This window comes from Panthera tigris, chromosome B2 (genome assembly GCF_018350195.1).
Source record: "Panthera tigris isolate Pti1 chromosome B2, P.tigris_Pti1_mat1.1, whole genome shotgun sequence".
In the NCBI taxonomy this organism is placed as follows: Eukaryota; Metazoa; Chordata; class Mammalia; order Carnivora; family Felidae; genus Panthera; species Panthera tigris.
The window spans coordinates 84966570-84987195 of NC_056664.1; the positions used below are offsets into that span (position 1 = coordinate 84966570).

General features: G+C 34.9%; 1 long non-coding RNA gene across 1 annotated transcript in view; it reads right to left on the reverse strand.

Moving 5' to 3' along the window:
- LOC122238412 overlaps nucleotides 1-20122 on the reverse strand; it is a 39247-nt gene extending 19125 nt beyond the window's left edge. Inside the window, exon 1 of the long non-coding RNA XR_006217327.1 lies at nucleotides 20051-20122. This is a non-coding gene — a long non-coding RNA (uncharacterized LOC122238412). The remainder of the gene's footprint in view (nucleotides 1-20050) is intronic.
- Between the last annotated feature and the right edge of the window lie 504 nt (nucleotides 20123-20626).

The following is a 20626-nucleotide window of genomic DNA, read 5'->3' on the forward strand; positions in this document are numbered from 1 at the left end:
TCTCTCTCCCTCCCTCTCTCTCAATAAATAAATAATTTTTAAAAAATGAATGATACTTACATAATAAACATTAGTGTAAAAATTTAAAAATAATAAACAATACTATATTAATGCAGATACATAGTAATTTTCTACAAAAATGTCTTAAAAACATCAACAGCATGTCTCCTCTAATATCCTTTCATATTGGGTTGGGTATCTGTGTGTCTTTGCTATAGAAGAATTGGTCTTCATATAACTTAATATTTCTTTCATGATGCTTCCTCATCTTTGCCTACCTCCTTTAAAATTTATTCCTTTCCTAAAGAATATCAAATGGAATAAAGACAGTCTCTTCAGCAAGTGGTGCTGGGAAAACTGGACCACTATCTTACACCGTACACAAAAATAAACTCAAAATGGATGAAAGACTTAAATGTAAGACAGGAAGCCATCAAAATCCTCAAGGAGAGAGCAGACAAAAACCTCTTTTACCTTGGCTGCAGCAACTTCTTACTCAACACGTCTCCGAAGGCAAGGGAAACAAAGGCAAGAATGAACTACTGGGACCTCATCAAAATAAAAAGCTTCTGTACAGCAAAGGAAACAATCAGCAAAACTAAAAGGCAACCAACAGAATGGGAGAAGATATTTGCAAACGACATATCAGATAAAGGGTTAGTATCAAAAATCTATAAAGAACTTATCAAACTCAACACCCAAAAAACAACTAATCCAGTGAAGAAATGAGCAAAAGACATGAATAGACACTCCTCCAAAGAAGACATCCAGGTGGCCAACCGACAAAGGAAAAAATGCTCCACATCACTCATCATCAGGGAAATACAAATCAAAACCACAATGAGATACCACCTTACAAGTGTCAGAATGGCTAACATTAACAACTCAGGCAACAACACATGTTGGCGAATATGCGGAGAAAGAGGATCTCTTTTGCATTGTTGGCTGCAGTGCAAGCTGGTGCAGCCACTCTGGAAAGCAGTATGGAGTTTCCTCAAAACATTAAACATAGAACTACCCTACGACCCAGAAATTGCGCTAGTAGGTATTTATCCAAGAGCTAGAGGTGTGCTGTTTTGAAGGGACACATGCACCCTATGTTTATAGCAGCACTATCAACAATAGCCAAAGTATGGAAAGAGCCCAAATGTCCATCAATGGATGAATGGATAAAAAGATGTGGTATATATATATAATGGAGTATTACTTGGCAATCAAAAAGAATGAAATCTTGCCATTTGCAACTACATGGATGGAACTGGAGGGTATTATGCTAAGCGAAATTAATCAGAGAAAGACAAACATCATATGACTTCACTCATATGAGGACTTTTAAGAGACAAAACAGACGAACATAAGGGAAGGGAAACAAAAATAATATAAAAGCAGGGAGTGGGACAAAACAGAAGAGACTCATAAATATGGAGAACAAACTGAGGGTTGCTGGAAGGGTTGTGGGAGGGGGGATGGGCTAAATGGACAAGGGGCATTAAGGAACCTACTCATGAAATCATTGTTTCACTATATGCTAACTAATTTGGATGTAAATTTTAAAAAAAGTTAAAAAAATAAAATAAAGAAATAAATACTTGAGTAAAATAAATATTTACTCAAGGCCTCAAAAAAATTATTCCTTTCCCAGAACAAATCCCACACACTTGAAAAAAATAAAAAGATCAAATGCAGTCACCTCCATGAAGCCTCTGTTCATCTAAACTCCAACACTGATCCTTAGTGTAATTGCTAAACTTTAAACAAAATCTATATTTATCACTTAAAAATAGAATGTATTCTACATCACAATGCTTGCTAATTGTTTTATAAGCTATTTGAATGTTTATGCAGTGAGCATACTCTTTTAAGAACATATAAACATGTAAAAGATAACCTACCAGATCCATCAAATTCACAAAATGGTGACTATTGGTAGTCAGTCTGGAGGGTCTATTCCATGTGAGGTTCTAAGAGCTAAACATGTTAGATTTTTGAGTAAAATCTTATGACTTTCTATTTGAATTTTGAGTTATCTGATAAAGGAAAGATGACATGAAATGCCACTTTTGGACTCCTATGAGGGTTTAGTTTTTGGTGGAAAAATTTGGTGGAAAAATTAGTTATCTGCATTACTGTATCTAAAATAGACACACAATGAAAATGCTCACCTGTACAATATATGAGAGAAATGAGAAAAAAAAACTGTATATAGAATATTTAGACTTGTGACTTTCTTGACTTTCTATGATGGTAAAAATAACATAATTATTGTTAATTTGATAGTAGCAATCCTAGTGGTAATAGAGATGGGATAAGTGGTAGTGGTATTGATTAGTATAAAGTAGAAAATACAAAACAAGCATAGGGACACTTTATTGACCTTATGATGGCTAAGAGTATCTTTCAACTTTGTATCCAGTGTCTCAATCCAGGTCAGATAAACCTTTTTTATAACATTCTATATAAGGTTGGTAGCTCTCTCATACTCATAAACACATTTCCAAATTCCGTCTCCTTTGATTTTTCTCTCCCGCCATCACCAAAACAATTAAGACTACTTAGAACAATCTCATGGAAGCACTTGCACTTTTATGGCATTTTCCCTTAAGAAAAGCTTCCAATCTTAAAAAAAAAAAAAAAAAAAAAAAAAGAAAAGAAAAGCTTCCAGAGATCAATACTGGAAATGAGTAAAATTTAGAAATATATTGGAAGTAGTTTCCTTCAAAATTCTTTAGGTAGATTTGAACCAGAAGGAAGTAAAATGACAATTTAAAAGTTCCTCAACTCCTCATGCTGTCTGCTCATCACTCACCTCTAACCCTCCTTCAAGTCATGAGAGCTTTATGGCAGATGAAATAGTTCATCATTTTCTACTGCCAAAAATCAGGTTTATGGAGACAATTGTTTTGGTCATATGTGACTCAAAGATCAATTTGTGATAACTAAAACAAACTTTTAAATTCAGTAAAGAAGATAAAAGTCCATTTTAAAATGAACCAAATATTCAAAGCAAACAAAAGCATTATTTCAAAGAGATGTCTGCACTCCCATATTCATTGAACCATTATTTACCATAGCCAATGTATGGAAACAACCTAAGTGTCTGTCTATAGATGAATGGATGAATAAAATGTAATGTATACAATATGGAATATTAGCCTTAAAAAGAGAAGAAAATCCTGCCATACGCATCAATATAGAACAACCTGGAGAGCATAATGCTAAGGGAGATAAGCCAGACAGTGAAAGATAAGACAAATACTGCAATGTATCACTTATATGTGGAATCTAAAAAAAAAAAAGAAAAAAAAAAGGATTTATAAGGTCTGAGAATCTAACATAAAACATGGTTATTTACACTGTATTGTACAGTTGAAATTTGCTAACAAAATAGAACTTAAATGTTCTCACCATTAAAAAAAAAGGTAAAATATATGAAGTGATGGTGTGTTGATTAACTCAATGGGGGAGTCTTTTCACAATGTTTATGTATATGAAATCATCATGTTGTACACTTTAAAGATCTTATAATTTTGTCAATTATGCCAGACTGAAAATTTTTAAGCACTAAAAATATATAAATACATAAGTGGGCATTTATGTTTTTTATTTCACCACTTTATCAATAGTCTAGCTGTTATAATGGAAGAAAAAAATACTTCATTATTAATAAGCGGGGCATTTGATTGTAGATGAATCTCAAAATACCAGTAGAGCGCTTTTAGTTTGTTAGTTGGTCAAATAATGCTTCTATTCCTGTTACATAACAGACATCACTTTGTCAATCCATGATCAAATCTGCCACAATTGAGAAAATATTTTTTTCTTGGCTGTACATCAAATCCATGCAAGTAGAATGAAATTAGAAAGAGACAATGCAGATTTCCAACCACCCTTGTAAGTAATTGACATAGGTCTTTAGTAAGCAATCTTTCTCACTTAGTCCCCTTTTTGCTTTAAGCAATCTTTCTCTCTCAGCCCCCTTTTTGCTGGATAGGGAATAAACCACAGACACCCAAGAAAGAAGAAATAGGAAAGATCATGAAAGGTAATATGCTTCCAATTTTACAGGAGGCACCCTATATTCTTCTAAGATATGAAGACAATCATTAACAGGCTTTTGTAAATTCTTAACTTTTAATTTGGCTTCCTGATTTCATACCTTCAAGATAGCTAGGCTTCCAAGTTATGCCAAATTCCTGAAATTTCTATTTAGTAGAGGGCTTGTTTGAATAACAAAGACCTAATAAAAAATCTCCAAAATTCTCCCTGCCACTGGGCTTCTTGTTATCCACCAAAAAAAAAAAAAAAAATTGTAAAGCTTCACAAGTGCTCACTTGGCCTCTTTTGACAGAGAAAACCAAGGTTGATAATTTAAGCTTGAAAACATAGAAAGGTTAACGTATAAAGCCCAGAAAAGTCCTTACGACGTTTCACTTGAGTTCAGGACTTAAGTATATATGGTTTCAGTGATCCTTATAAGAAAAGGCAGAACGGCTTAGTGGACCAGAGTATGTGAATTGGAATCAGATGCCCGTGAAAGCCAACCCTTGAACTTGGCACCTTGAAAAATCCTTTTAATCATTTTGTCCTTAGAGAATTGTCACTTACCAGGTAGGGTGCACCACCTTACACAGATGCCAGAATGAAAATTTATAACTCATATTAAGCAGAAGTCATAGTGTCATTAAGCAGATCGTGACTCTATTACAACATATCCTGGGCTGAAATTGAGAAATGAGAGCAATTGGATTCAACATGTTGTTTTAGTATGTAATATACTCCAGCATATACGTAAAATCAACCAGCTACACCTTCGTGCAGAAAGCAAAAGCACATATTGCCATTTAGTCATCTTGCTAAAAATTGAAAATAAATGTTTTTGCAAATGTTAATGTTCTCATTCAAAATGTTCTTTTCTAAAATTGGAATCATTTTTCAGTGCTTTCATTTTACACATTTGTAGCATTATTTTGTAAATGGATAGCTCCAAGCAATTTATAATGAGGTTACATTAATTTGCTAAAACAAATTCAGAATCCCTAAATGTTGTATATTATTTGGCTTTATATCATGTAACACATGTCATAGATGCATCATCATATGCTAGTTTGAGATCTTGAAAGAAAGAAGTAAAGTTTATCACAGTTGTTTATCATTTAATCCATTTATTCAACAAATAATTATTGAATACCTTATATTTCCACGTTCTATGACAAGTGTCAGGTATACGTGTTAAAAAAATACAAGGTATGCTCTCATGAAACTTACCCTTTAGTAGGAAACACAAACTGAAAATAAAGAAATGAATACAAGAGCACATTTTTTTTTTGAAAAATCACCTATCCCAAAGAAGCACATTTTATAAGTTTAAGAGAATTAAGGCAGAGTCTGAGGACATGGAATTTAAATTAAGATCTGGACTTTGACGAAATTGTAGACAAGTGAAGGACATTTCATAGAATTGATAGCATGTGCGAATGCCTGGTGTAGGAAGTCAGTAAATTCAAGGAATTGGAAGGAGGACAGTGTTACTGACACAGTGAGTTAAGGAGAAAATGTCTAGAGATGAAGTTGGGGAGGTATTCAAACCAAGATCCTATAGGGTCAGTTTTACTTCCTGGAATAACTCATTGAATGCCATTGAATTTTGTTTTTAGTAGGGTGATAACATGATTAAGTGTCCAGTTGCAAAATAGCATTTTGAAATTTATGAATAATGACATATTTGAGGGCAAGAATAAAGCAAGCACACAAAACAGGAGTCTATTGTAGTAAAAAATGATAGTGTCGTGAGTTAGTGATGCCAATAGAAATGTAAACAACTACAAGTCAAGAATTACAGAGAATGAGAACAGACTGAGCAAGAGCAGAGAATGAGAGAAGTGACAAGAACGATTTAAAAATATCTATTTTGAGTATCTGCATCATGGAGGTGCCATTTAAAAAAAATGAGAAAAAACAAAGCAAGAAATTAAGCAAAATCTGATCGAAAAGAGCAAAAAGTAAATTTTGGAACATAAAAGTTTATCATCCGGAAGCGTTCTGGTGAATGTGTCAGTTGGGTAGGTGCATACATAAATTTGCATCTTGTTAGCAGGTTCATGGCTAGAGATTAAAATGTGGGGTCATTTAAATCCATTAGCCATTAAGGACTGATGAGGGAGCAGTTTTCTTGTAGCAATTTGAGTAGAAGCCAGATTGGAGTACATTTTGGAGTGAAAGGAAATTGGATTAAATGAAAACAGTCATCCTAAATGGCTTTTTTGAGAAACTTACATGAAGAAAAGCAGAAGGGTTTTATATGTTAGATGTAAGGTTTGTCAGAGAGGGGTTTTTACTTATTATTATTATTATTTAATATAGAAGTATAGCAGGGCATATTTGAATGCAGGAATGATTTTAATGGAGGGAAACACTGAAAACGCAGAGTGGAGAAGTAAATATTGAAAGAAACAAGTTTAAAAAGAGGCATCAAGATCATGACCAATTGTGGAAGGACTGAGTCTGTGGTAACAGGAGGTGGCATAGTATCTGGGAGGGCAGGGTCACTGATCTTTAAATAATAAATTTTTTAATCCAATTGTAAAATAATCCTGCCTATTGCTACACCATTTCAGAGCATAGCTATGAAAATCTTCTGCCGCAGTTTCACACCAATTTGTTGATATCCTGTCCTTTAAAGATGGAGACTAATGGGTTATTGTTGAGCCTGTATTTAAGTGTGTGTGTGTGTGTGTGTGTGTGTGTGTGTGTGTGTGTGTGCGCGCGCGCGCGCGTACAAGACACAATGTATGGAGTGGCCATGAAAGCCTTATGCTTCTAAGAATTCTACTTCCTCTGTTAAGTATCTGTATAATAATAAATCTGCACAAAAAACTGAAGATCACAGGGGAAAATGAAAATGCTTGGTGAGAAAGGAGTAGAACGTGGATCTCCTAACATAGATGCATTGTGCCTGCTTTATAGCAGACTAGGCTTCAAGCAAAATAATCTCAGTTCTTTCACTGCTTTCTCTGGGTTTAATGCTTCTCATGTTATTTTAGGAAAATAGGTTGGTCTGGATTGAATTAATACAAATGAATAATAAAAGCAAATGGGCATTTGCAGATGAAATCATGTCTAATTCATCTCATGTTCATGGTATGATTTTTGTCAAAATAAATGCATGTGGGTGTTACAAATGAACCACTGTTTCAACAAAGGAAAGGAAATAACAATAGTGATTGTCAAAGTGATTTTAGGATGCATAATTTTACTAATATGTGCTATAGAGTCTACAGAGAAGAAAATATTTTGGAGTCTAGAGAAAAACATTCTCTGGAGTAAGACTAAAAATTTATGGCAGGTTAAGAATCATATGGAGAACTTTTAAAAACACAGATTTGGGGCCGACGTGCAGAGATTTGGATTCAGTAGGTCTGAAGTGGGTCCTGGAAATCTGCACTGAAGAAACTTTTCCATGCAGTTGGCTTGCAAAGTGACCATATCTCACAATTTCAAAAACGAAGGTTAAAAAACAGGATCAGAATTGTTCTTTTATCCAAAATCTAATTTGTAGCAGTTAAGCAAAATAGAAAAAATACAGGATGGAGAGGTGATCATACTTGGTTAAATTCACAGATTATTTTGACCTAAGATAAGTGGTCTCATCTCTTTTTGGAGTAGAGAGAGTGGGGCAAGATAAACATTTGAAACTTGTCAATCTAGGAATTTATTTATTTATTTAGAGTGCAAGTGAGCATGGGGCAGAGAGAGAGAGAAAGAAAGAAGGAATCTCGGGAGGGATAGAGAGAGAGAGAGAGAGAGAGAGAGAGAGAGAAGTGGGAAGTGGGGCTCACCTAAAGCAAGGGACTAGCTCACCTGATGTGGTACTTGAACTCACGAACCATGAGATCATGACCTGAGCCAAAGTCACATGCTTAACAGCTGAGCTACCCAGGCGCCCTCAATTTAGGATTTTATTAACTGAAATATATATTGGCAAATTTTACCAAGGGAGAAATTTATAAAATTACATTTGTGGCTTCATGTAATAGAATTTTCCACATTCCCCATTATAATTTCAAATTAAATATGGCCAATGAGTTTCAAATTTTGTCTTCAAATTTTATTATTATTAAAAATGTTTTTTAATGTTTATTTATTTTTGAGAGAGTGAGCGAGTGTGAGTGGGGGAGGGGCAGAGAGAGAGGGAGACACAGATTCTGAAGCAGGCTCCAGGCTCTGAGCTGTCAGCACAGAGACCAATGTGGGGTTTGAACCTACAATCAGTGAGATCATGACCTGAGCCAAAGTTGAGCACTCAACCCACTGAGACTCCCAGGCGCCCCTAAAATTAAATTTAAAAAAGTATATTTTTGTAATTTGTTACAATTATATGTACATCATCAAAGAATAACAATTAGTAACAATTACATACAGGTAGAAAAGTACTGTCATATTGAAACAATCACTTGAATATTTAAAATGCTGAAAGAAAAAGAAAGGTTACTGGGGTGCCTGGGTGGTTCAGTCCATTAAGCCTCTGACTCTTGATTTTGGCTCAGGTCATGTTCTCATGGGTTTGAACCCTGCATATGGCTTCACTCTGGCAGTGTGGAACCTGCTTGGGACTCTCTCTCTCCTTCACTCTGCCCCTCCTCAGCTTGCTCATTCTTTCAAAGTCAATAAATAAACTTAAAAAAAGAAAAAGGAAGTTTACTGAATGATATAATAGGTTACCTAATGGCTGAACATTTTTGTCCATGCATCACTCCTAAACCATGCTGGTCACAAATGCCAAAACGAAGCTATTCAAAGAACAGGATATTCTTTCCTTGGTTGTAGATAGAAAAATTAAATCAGACAAATTCTATATATCTATTCTGCCAGTAATACCAGTGTCTTAATTATGCTTACTATGTAGTAAATATTAAAATTGGGTGGAGTGATTCCTTCCACTTTACTTTTTATGTGTATTTTCTTTTTTAAATTAACTTTATTTTAGAGAAAGAGAGAGAGCAGGGCAGGGGCAGAGACAGAGACAAGAGAATCTCATGCAGGCTCCATGCTCAGCACGGAGCCCGATGAAGAGCTTGAACCCATGACCCTGGGATCATGACCTAAGCCAAAATCAGGAGTTGGACACTTGACTAACTGAGCCATCCAGGTGCCCCTATTCTTCTTTTTCGAGGTCCCATGCCCTTGCATGTAAAAATAATAATAAACGTCTTTATGTCTACCAAAATCTATGTTCTGATCTTGACAGAAATTGCTTCAAACCTATATGAATTTGGGGAGAATTATCATATTTACTTCCTTGAATCTTCCAATCCATTAATTTGCTAACAGTTCTGCTTTTTAGATACCAGGGCTCTGTCACTCATAGCAAAGCACCACGCATTATCAATGCGTAAAGCTGCACAGGGGGCAGGTCATCAAATTGGAATAATTGTAACATTAGATAGACTTGCATTTTGTTTATTTTTACTCTACAAAGTGATTATTTTATCTTCTGTTCAAAACCAGATAATAGACAAATGAATTGATCTACAATGTGTGTGAAGTATTACTGGGGATATTAAATATTTTAAGTGGAATGCAGTTTATCTTGAAAGCATAACAGTACCTATTTATTGCCATCTCCAGATTAGGACAAAGAAGAGAAATTGCCCTGTGGTGACCAGGCCTTTGGGAGGGCCCAGAGAGGCAGTTGGTGAAGAAAGTGCGGTTGTTCCCAATTAACTCTATAGGTGAACCAATGACTTCATGAAACTGTGGGGCTTCTCATTTTGCCTTCAGCATTATTGGTTCCCTTTCCTCCCTGAGCTATTTTACTAAGTCATTTGAGGTTAAACACAAAGGTGTGTCTTACGGAAACGGCAGAGTGAGAAAGGATAAGTGACCCAAAGTGATTCAAACCAGACTTGGAACCTCTCTAAATATGGTCTGTTTACCAGTTTCCCAGAATAGAGTGGGGCTCTGACAGTGTATTTTCGCATCCTGTTCCTCATTTACCTTCTGACCGTGGAGAGAGAAACTTCTCAATTGGGCGGTGCATTAGATGTGCTGTGATTTACAAACAGATTTGCCAGCATCCTTCCCTGCCCCCTCCACCCCCTGAGAAAGACAATGAAATAAAAAGTTTTTCACCCCACGTACCATTTAAAAAATTCCACAGGTGGTTCTGACACAAAGCCTAGGTGCAGAACACTGGTGTGGAGACTAAAGTAGGTAATGCCAGTTATTAAAACCAACAGATTCAGAGAGCTTAATGGAAAAGCCATTGTAACTTCCTACTGATCTCTGCCTTTTCTATTAGCTTCAGTTGGATTTTCATGGGAATTCATGTTTGTGACTGAATGGTGAATTTATCTGGTCACAGGTGGAAACCAGTGGTCTCATGGCCTTGTGATTTAGAAAGCAGTAGGAGAGGAAAACATTGCTAAGGTGGGATAAAGGGGAATTTTGTTCTGGCAGAAAACCGTAAACCTTTCTCTAAGGTTAAGCTCTACACCACCTCCAGCCAATTAGCGAGAACAACATCGATAGGGCAGCCTTGCAAAAATGGTCATGAGCCTCCCATGCTAAACAACACAAAATTCTGAAAATTTATAGGCAAATTATGTAGAGTTAAGGTGCACAGTCAAATGCAGTCAATTAATGTTATCATTATAAATCAAGATTACAGCTTGCCATGTAAATAATAGTTCATAGTAAGCATAAATAACAGCACAAGTGACTCAATTTAGCAAATCACACAGGCTGCTGTGCATGGTCAGTGTACCGAACTGTTGAAGAGAAAATGAGCCAATTTAGTGCTGGCAGAGAGATTGCTGGAATGCTAATTCAATATTAAACAGACATCAAAGTAGCTGATGGAACTGAAAGCAAACTACAGGCAAAGAAATTAAAGACCAGTAGCAAACAAACAAAAGGCTCAGGAAAACAAGGTGACGGAAGTTTTAAATTAATAACTAAAGAAACCGCATTGTCTTTTTAAAAATGTAGCCGATGCAGTAGTGGTTCTGAGACAGAATGCTGCAGGGAGCATAGGTTATGCACAGCAGTGAGAGGTCAGATGGTCTAGGTTCAAACTGCCACCAAACTTCCAAAGTCACTCTACCTCTCCTTTGAAAAAATGGAGAGCTATAAATGGCCCTTAACTCATAGAATTGCTCTGACAGCAGTACAGGCTAATGAACATAGCATGGTGTGTGTTGTGCAGTAAACTCAATAGATGTCAGCCAAAAAAACCCACAAAAAAAACAAAAAAACAAAAACTTAAACACTCAAGCCTTAGCTGCTGTAGTTACATTTGATAATTCATCACGTCACTCAAGATATGTTTTGTTGTCCACACCTTTGCTTAAGAGAAGAAATCTGCTTTCTTATTGTAAAGAGGGCACTCTGAAAGTATTGGAGTAGTATAGTTTACCCTTCTGTATTTCTCTCGGAAGTCAGAACACGGAGCACGGAGTGTGTCAGCTCCCCAGGACGGCTGTAACAGTGCCACAGAATGAATGGCTGACAAAAATAGAAATTCATTGTCTCACAGTTCGTGCGACTGAGTATGAAGTCAGGGTGCCCGCAGGGTCAAGCCCCCCTCTGAGATTCTGGGTAGCATCCTCCCTTGCTTCCACCTTGACCCTGCAAGGCCAGCCACCTTGGCTTCCCTGGTGCTTCACCAAGCATGCCGAGGCTACTCCTCCTTCAGGGATTTGAACACTCCGCCCCCTTTGCCGGGAGCATTCCTCCTCAGCATCCCTGTGTTTACTCCTCATTTCCTCCAAGTCTTTCCATAAATACCACTTTCTCAGAGACAGCCTCTCTAGACTGCCCTCCGTGACAGAAATTCCGATAAACCTTCCATATACCCTGCTTTCGGCTTCCCCATGTCATTAATACATTAAAAGTCCCAGTATTTGTTAAGGTTCTATATTCAGTCCTGTAAAGTAAAAATATCACTATAGGGTGTGTTTTCGTCTGTTTATATGGCACTTAGAACATAACCTGCACGAATTAGGCACTGGATAAGTAGGTTGAATGAATTAAAAAAATGAAATTTAATAATCTTACAAGATACTTGGAAAAGTGTCTGGTGTATTGTCAGCATTTGATACATGTAAATTATTGTTTTACTATTACTAGTAAATGCTCTTTGAGAAAAATTGATGATCATCATCATTATTGCACTTACGGAGGATATATTGTGTTTCAGAAAATGTACTGTTCTGTGTATTACCTCATTTAATTCCTTCAACAATTCTATGGGGGCAGGTATTGTTATTAATATCACTATTTTACGAAGGGGAAAACAGACATTCAGAAATAAAAATAACTTGTTGAAGCTCAATTATCTTATAAATATGGTAAAGTTTATTTTTTATTAAAAAACATCAGCTAAGTGATGGGCACCTGGGTGGTTCAGTCAGTTGAGTGTCCAACTTCAGCTCAGGTCATGATCTCACAGTCTGCAAATTCAAGCCCCACATTGGTCTTGCTGCTGTCAGCACAGAACTTGCTTTGGATCTTCTGTCTTCCTCTCTGCCCCTATCCTGCTCACACACTCTCTCTCAAAAGTAAATAAAACATTAAAAATATATATCCGCTAAGTCATTAGACTTTTTAAATAATGGACCAGATGAAAATAAATTCCATTTTAAAAGAAAATGAAATGGAAAAACTGAAGTCTTCATGATATTTTATGCTTTTAGATGGCCTAATTGCCCTGAATGTTCCTGATCAGGCTCTCATGCTAGGGTCCCTATGCCCCCAACACTGAAACAGAAGCATTCCGACACATGCTTTATAATTTCCACCAATCACTGAGGACAGCCCAAAGATTAAATAGGATTGATGGTTAATACTGCCACTAATCTAAACACAGCAACCCAGTGGTTACATTCTCAAAGCTGTTCTGGTTTCTATGGCACCATTTGTAGCTGGGAAAGGAGCTGTGTCACTCTTGAGGGGTCTGTTCTCTTGTGTAAGAGCACAGGAGGCCTCAGCTAGTGTTAGAAGATGCTAAATTCTGAAATTCACTTATTTCCAAAGAAGCCCAATTGTTAAGGACATTCTAAAGGACTTATCATCTGTAAAATCAGAAGGAAAGCAGCCTATTCATTTAGATGCTCTTTGGAAAGAAACCAAGTCATCCCCTTCTATCATTGAGAATTCTGCCAAAGACATGGGACTCTGTGGGCAATGGAGGTCAGACTAGTCCCAACCCACCCCTGTGAGTAACATTAAAAAAAAAAAAAAAAAAAAAAAAAGCTTCTCGGAAACATTTGGAATCATGGTAAATGTTTCCTGCCTGCACAGAATATCCTTTAAAACTTCTCAGGAGTTAAGTCTCCAACTGTGGAAACATTTGTATAAATTATATGTAGATTAGGCACTCTGTATATGCATTATATAAAACTGAACTCTCTATTCACTTTTATAACCCTCTGAATTTTAACTGAAGGCATTGATTTTTAAATTTTCCCTAGTAAGAGCAGTTGATTTCATATCTACAGCTACCATTTAAGGGTTATATAAATTTTAAAACGTCTTTGAGAATGAATAGCAATAATATATAGAGTGCTTATAAATATTTATATAATACAACATAATATATAGCATTAATAAAACATGTATAGCTTATTGTATACTAGGTACTGTTCTAAGTTCTTCAGAAGCTGTAAGTAAGCAGTGAATTGTTTTGAGATTCTGATGTAATTATTGTGAATTATATCAATTAGAATAACTACTTTTTAAAGTTTTTATTTAAATTGCAGTTAGTGAACATACAATATAATATTAATTTTAGATGTACAATATAGTGATTTAACACCTCCATACAACACCCAGTGCTCATCACAAGTGCACCCATTAATCCCCATCACCTCTTTAACCCATCCCCTCACCCACCTCCATTCAGGTAGCCATCAGTTTGTTCTCTATAGTTAAGAGTCTGTTTCTTGGTTTGCCCTCTCTCTCTTTTCTTGCCCTTTGCTCATTTGTTTTGTTTCTTAAAGTATACATCTGGGTGAAATCCTATCATATTTGTCTTTCTCTGACTGACTTATTTCACTTAGCATAATACTCTCTTACTCCATCCGTGTTGTTGCAAATGGCAAGATTTCATTCTTTTTTTATGGCTGAATAATATTCCATCAGATACATATATCACCTCTTCCTTATCTAGTCATCAGTTGATGGACACTTGAGCTGTTTCCATAATTTAGCTATTGTAGATAACACTGCTATAAACATTGGGAGATCATATTTTCCTTTGAATTAGTATTTTTGTATTTTTTGGGTAAATACCTACTAGTGTAATTACTGGATCCTGGGGTAGTTCTATTTTTAACTTTTTGAGGAAACTTCATACTGTTTGCCAGAGTGGCTTTACCAGTTCTCAGTCTCATCAATATTGCAAGAGGGTTCCCTTTCTCCACATCCTCCCCAACACCTGTTGTTTCTTGTATTGTTGATTTTAGCCATTCTGACAGGTGTGAGGTGATATATCATTGTCTTTTTTATTTACATTTCCCTGATGATGAGTGATGTTCAGCATCTTTTCATGGGTCTGTTGGTCATTTGTATGTCTTCTTTGGAAAAATGTCTATTCCTATCTTCTGCCTATTTTCGATCAGATTACTTATTTTTTGGTGGTTGACTTTCATAAGTTCTTTATATATTTTAGATACTAACCCCTTACCAGACATGTCCTTTGCAAATATCTTCTCTTAATCCATAGGTTGTCTTTTAGTTTTGTTGATCATTTCCTTCACTGTGCAGAAAATTTTTATTTTACTGTAGTCCCAATAGTTTATTTTTTCTTTTGTTTCCCTTGCTTTAGGTTACGTATCTGGAAAGAAATTGCTATGACTGATGTCAAAGAAGTTACTGTCTGTGTGCTCTTCTAGAACTTTTATGGTTTCTGGTCTCACACTTAGGTCTGTCATCCATTTTGAATTTATGTTTGTATCCAGTGTAAGAAGGTGGTCCACTTTTATTCCTCTGCATGTTGCTGTCCAGTGTTCCCAAAACCATTTGCTGAAAAGACTTTCTTTAGCCCATTGGATATTCTTTACTGCTTTGTTGAAGATTAATTGACCATAATAGTTGTGAGTTCATTTCTGGGTTTTCTATTCGGTTCTATTGACCTACATGTCTATTTTGTGCCAGTACCATACTGTTTTAATTAGTACAGCTTTTAATATAACTTGAAGTCTGGAATTGTGATGCCTTCTTTTCTTTTTTAAGGTTGCTTTGGCTATTTGGGGTCTATTGTGGTTCCATACAAGTTTTAGGATTATTTTTTCTAGTTCTGTGAAGAATGCTGGTGGTATTTGGTAGGGATTACATTAAATGTAGAATATTTTTTAATGTGTAAAAATAAATTTAAATGATAATGCATATTATTAAATAATCCAATTAGAGATTTATGTGTTTTGTGCTGTCAGAATAAAATTCTGTGGCTGTGAAATCAGTTTTGCCATATTGCCATCATTAGTATATAGCTAATATGTCCAATTCTAAACTAAATACTATTCTGATTGTTTAGTGTCATTTAGATCTGTCTCTTACTATTCTTTTACCAGGTATTCTGGTAAAGTTCTGGTCAGTTTACAGATGAACAATTCTAGTTTCTAACTTGGTTGCTCTTAAGCCTCTATATTTTCTCCATAGTTTTACTTTTAACGAAGCGTACAAAATAAAACCATCCTTTTTAATCAGTATTATGGCTACGTTGATCATTTTTAGTATGGTCTGTGTTGAATATTTTTGGGGCAAGTATAGTCTACTTTATTTTCCATATTGCCAAGTATGACACCATATTATGCTTAAATTATTGTTTGATAACTCTTCTAAAATTCTTTATTTTTACATGTGCAGTATTTTGTATGAATCATTCATCTATGAGTTTAAAATAAAACAATTTCACTGTTTCATTTGGCCAGGGGCATACCTTTTTTCCTCCCCATTAATCTTCTCTTTAAATACTAACTAGCTATATTTCTTCTATGTTTTCAGTTCATATGTTCTAGATTGAATTTCAGTCTGATATCTATTAAAAGAATGTTTATGAAAAATACGATCCCTAAAGAGAATAACTTTAGAGAATTTGTCTATTGTTCCAATGGATTCTGCATACTTTAAATATGATATTTTAAAATCCACAAAATAATTTAGTTTTATGAGAATCCAATGTCCATTTGAAAGAAGGAAAGCCATTTATAGAAATTAATCTAAGGGAAAAATTAACACAATTATCCTTAGACTAAAGCAGGTTCATAATCTCTGGTATGTCAAATGGGATTTCACTCTGTAATAGTAATACATTAAAAAATATGTCTACCAAGTATTGAAAAATGGACTCCAATGGCATAAAAGGAAAACAGAATATATGAAATTATTGACAACATTTTAATTTTCTTTGGAAGTTAACTGAAATGTCCTTATATATTATTAAAATAGAAATTCATACCAAAATTTGCATTTTGAGAGCCATGGACAAACAGTGTTTAACTTTATCCCAGTAATTTCTCTTGGAACTATAATTACAGATTTTTTTTTTCATCAGTCTATTCTCAGTCTGAGATTTCAGTTCTGATTGGTATTGTAGGTTTAATTTCTGGGTGCTAACAGAAGAGCAAAAGAGATAACATTAGTTAAGTGTCTATTATGTCTATTAAGAGTCATTAAATCTCAGGATAACTTCTCGATTAGGTATATAAAAGAATGAAGATCTTTAAAAAAGTGGCTGTTACAGAAGCATCAGTTATGATAGGCAGAACATGGTAATATAAGTCCATGAGAAAATAAACAAAACAGACTTTCATCAAATGCAGGGAAATTGATAATCTCAGTAGCACTTAGATCCTCAACATTTATCGTTTTTAACCAAATGCAAAATTTGCATCAGAAATGCTGTGGCTAATTCGTTCTCTCAATTTATTATCGTCAACAGTAACTACTGAGTGGAATTAACTGTGCTAGACTAGAGATTGACAAGAAATTTAATGAGTGTTTATTTTTTAACACAGATCAAATAACATCATTCATGCACACATGGAAATTGTAGTATAAAGAAATGGTGTCATCATCATGAACAACTAAAGTGGAATTTACCATGTGACTCACTGATCCTAAGAATAAAGTCTTTCAAATCCAGTATCATTAAAAATGCTAATATTTCAATTATACAGGCATTCTCTAATGTCCTAAGCATCAGGTCAACAGAAAGATGTGGAAAGCTATAATTTTAGAATTAAAACAAAGATATTAGATCATCATCTTAAACTCAAGCTACTAATAAGATTAAAGGTCATTCTTATCTCTATACTTTAAGAGAATAGTTAACAGTTTTTTTCTAATTATATTTTTTCCTTACAATTTAAATGCCTAGGATATGTAGGGAGGAGAATATGAAATTTACCAAAGGAAAATACAGCTTATTTCTTCTTGTTAAATAATAACTAAATTTTCTGGAAATTTCGTTGGACATGGTCCAAAAAAAAAAAAAAAAAGATTTCACTGCTAAGATATTAGTTTCCAGCATCATCAAGAATATGTTCAAATTTGTCTCTGAAATCAATGAGGTGTCCTGCCAAGAACTCTTGATCATAAAACATAAAGTTGTATTGATCTCTCCTCAATGGGGGTGGGGTGGGGTTAAAATGTCTTTTAATAAAAAACAAATGGGTGTGTGGAGATCATAAAATTCTCTGCAAACAATATTCTAAGTCCTATTAACCTCCATGCTATCATGGTTAAGAACAGTTTTCAAACATCACATAATGAAATGATTATACTAAGGCAAGTTTCTGAGGAGAAGAAGGGATGATTAAAACACCAAGAATTTACCAGAGCTGCAAGAAGAGAAGTGTTGAGTGGGTCAGTAGACATATTTACTGTTAAAAAATCTACATAAATGAGCCTAGACAGAGAAAGCATCTGTGAATTTGTTAAATTTGAAAACTCTGAGGAGAATAATAAATATAGCACAGGCAGCATGAAAAAAAAAAAGTCCGTGAAATTTGGCAGTCTACTGTGCTAAAAGTAGTTGTATATACAAAAATGGAACCTTGTACAGCTGGCTTAAGTATAAAGAACCAAAATGGAGAGCCAAAAACTCTAGTACATTAAGAGCCCTTATAGAATATTCAATAAAAAATAAGTGTCTATTAATATTAAGGACTGTATTTTGGGCATGTAGTTGAGAAAAAGAAAATACAGGGGTTTAGAAAAATATGTTAGAAGAGACAAAATGATTGATGTGAAAGTAATATCAGTTTATTACCATACACCATCACTGAAATGTATGTGGTCACTATTCATCCAGTATCTTTTAGACAGTGTAGTAGAGTTAGTTAAATCTTACATGCTACATAATAGCAAATAATTATTTTTCTGCTCACAGAAAATGTACCTTGTGAGGAGGATAGGGGCAATGGTTTCTAACACTGGTTATAAACCTATACATTTATTAACATGTTTAATTATTTTAAATTAAATTATTTAGTACCTATTGAAAGTACACATTGAAAGCATTTTAATGTGTTGCAGAGTTTTACATTTCACCAGGTACATAGGACAATGTTGAATGATAATTTTTCAAAACATATCTCCAAACTACTACCATTTTAAATCACTGTCCTACTTCTCTCTTCAGCAGCAAACATTTTAAGAGAGAATTGTACTTGAATCTGTAACTGTCAGAGACAGACTTTTACCATGTTGGTAGAAGCTGAGGTGGGATGGTTTATCTCCTACTTTGACTCTATTGTGAAGACAAGATGTTCATTAGAGTCTACTTGAATCCAAGAAGTTCTCTTACATGACTTCTGTGCCATAGTAAATTTGGGACTGAGTTTAGTCATTTACTCACCTACTCATTTATTACTTCAAAAATATTTATTGTTCCCTATAGTCTGAATTTGTGCTAGGTGCTGGGGATATAGCAGTCACTAGAAAATACAGGGCCCTGCACCTTTTATTTGGGAATAACTGAAAGAGGAATTCTTATTAAATTTAAAAAAAATGACTACAGTTAATAAATCATTAAATTACAGACAATGAATCATGAATATCTCCAAGAGAGCAGTATACTATATATTAGAGTCTACGATTAATATCCTTCTTAAGGGTTGATAATAACTTGCAAGACTACAAGGCTACAACTGTTTTATTCCATTTACTATCTGTCCTCATGCTCTTGGTCTTTCATTTTCTGAAGTTGCTTAGTCCTTATTGATACCATCAGTTGATACATGAGTTGATCATCGTCTCACAGGGCCTCCATCCTCATTTCAAGAGGGACTGCCGACTCCCTCACCAAGTGTGCTAGCATGATATTTCCATCATCCCTAGGGTTTGCTACCCTTGTCATAGAACCTCATAACTGTGTTTGTGTTTTCTCATTCTCCTTTGTCTCTTTCATTTCTTCTGTATGCCTCATGCACTGGGAGGTATACATGGGGATGCTTCCTTTGCTGCCTTTCCTATCCCAGGATATTGGATGGCCTCCCTTCCCTCTCTTTGTCCTCCTCACTTATAGTGTATAATACTCTGTTGTCCAGACTCTTTTTTTCCATCTATTCGTCCATTTTAACTTTCCAATTTTGGTCATGGAAAAAGAAGTTATCTATTCATTTCTCAGTAAACCACATTGTTTTAGGTGAAAAATAGTACCATCCATCCATGTCCTGTGGAAAGGTGCTTAAACTTGATTTTTAAGCACCATTCTTTTCATTTTATAAATGTTCATAGCTGGATAATTGTATTGTGAATCTCACCACAAGCTGTAAATATAGTGATCCACTTAGCACATTGATGCTTTTGGCCTTTGCATGATGGCACACTTCTTTGTACATGGCCCGATTACCGATGGCCACACTGATGATGTCTCTTTTTGGATGCAGCTGGAAAATTTGCCTGTCATCGTTTCTTCAGAATTAACATCTCTAAAAATGAAGTTATCTGAATATTGTCCAAACCATTCAAGGTTTCCTTTTCCTACTCACTTTCCTACTTCTAATATCATCTACTCAAAATAAGCTAAACAAGCTGAATCCCTTACCTTCATCAATGCTCATCTGCCTTGAAACTCCTAACATCCTGGGGTTTTTAGTTTCACCTGCCCAAACATTTCTTCTTCTTTATTCTAAATTCTAAATTCTAAATTCTAATTCTTCTTTATTCTAAATTTATTCTAAATTCCCTAATAGATTTCCTCATTAACTTTATTCTTATTTAATTTATTCTACTTAATGTTTCAAGTTTTTATTTAAATTCTAGTCAGTTAACATATAGTGTAATTCTAGTTTCAGGAGTAGAATTTAGTGATTTACCACTTACATATAATACCCAGTGTCCATCACAACAAGTGCTCTCCTTAATATCAGAAAGACTCCACCAAAAAATTGCTAGAACTGAAACACAAATTGAGCAAAGTCACAGGATACAAGAAATCTGTTGCATATCTATATACCAATAATGAAGCAGCAGAAAGAGAAATCAAGGAATCAATCACATTTGCAATTACACTGAAAACCATAAGATACCTAGGAATAAAAAGAGGTAAAAGATCTGTACTCTGAAAACTGTAGACCGCTTATGAAAGAACTTGAAGATGACACAAGGAAATGGGAAGACA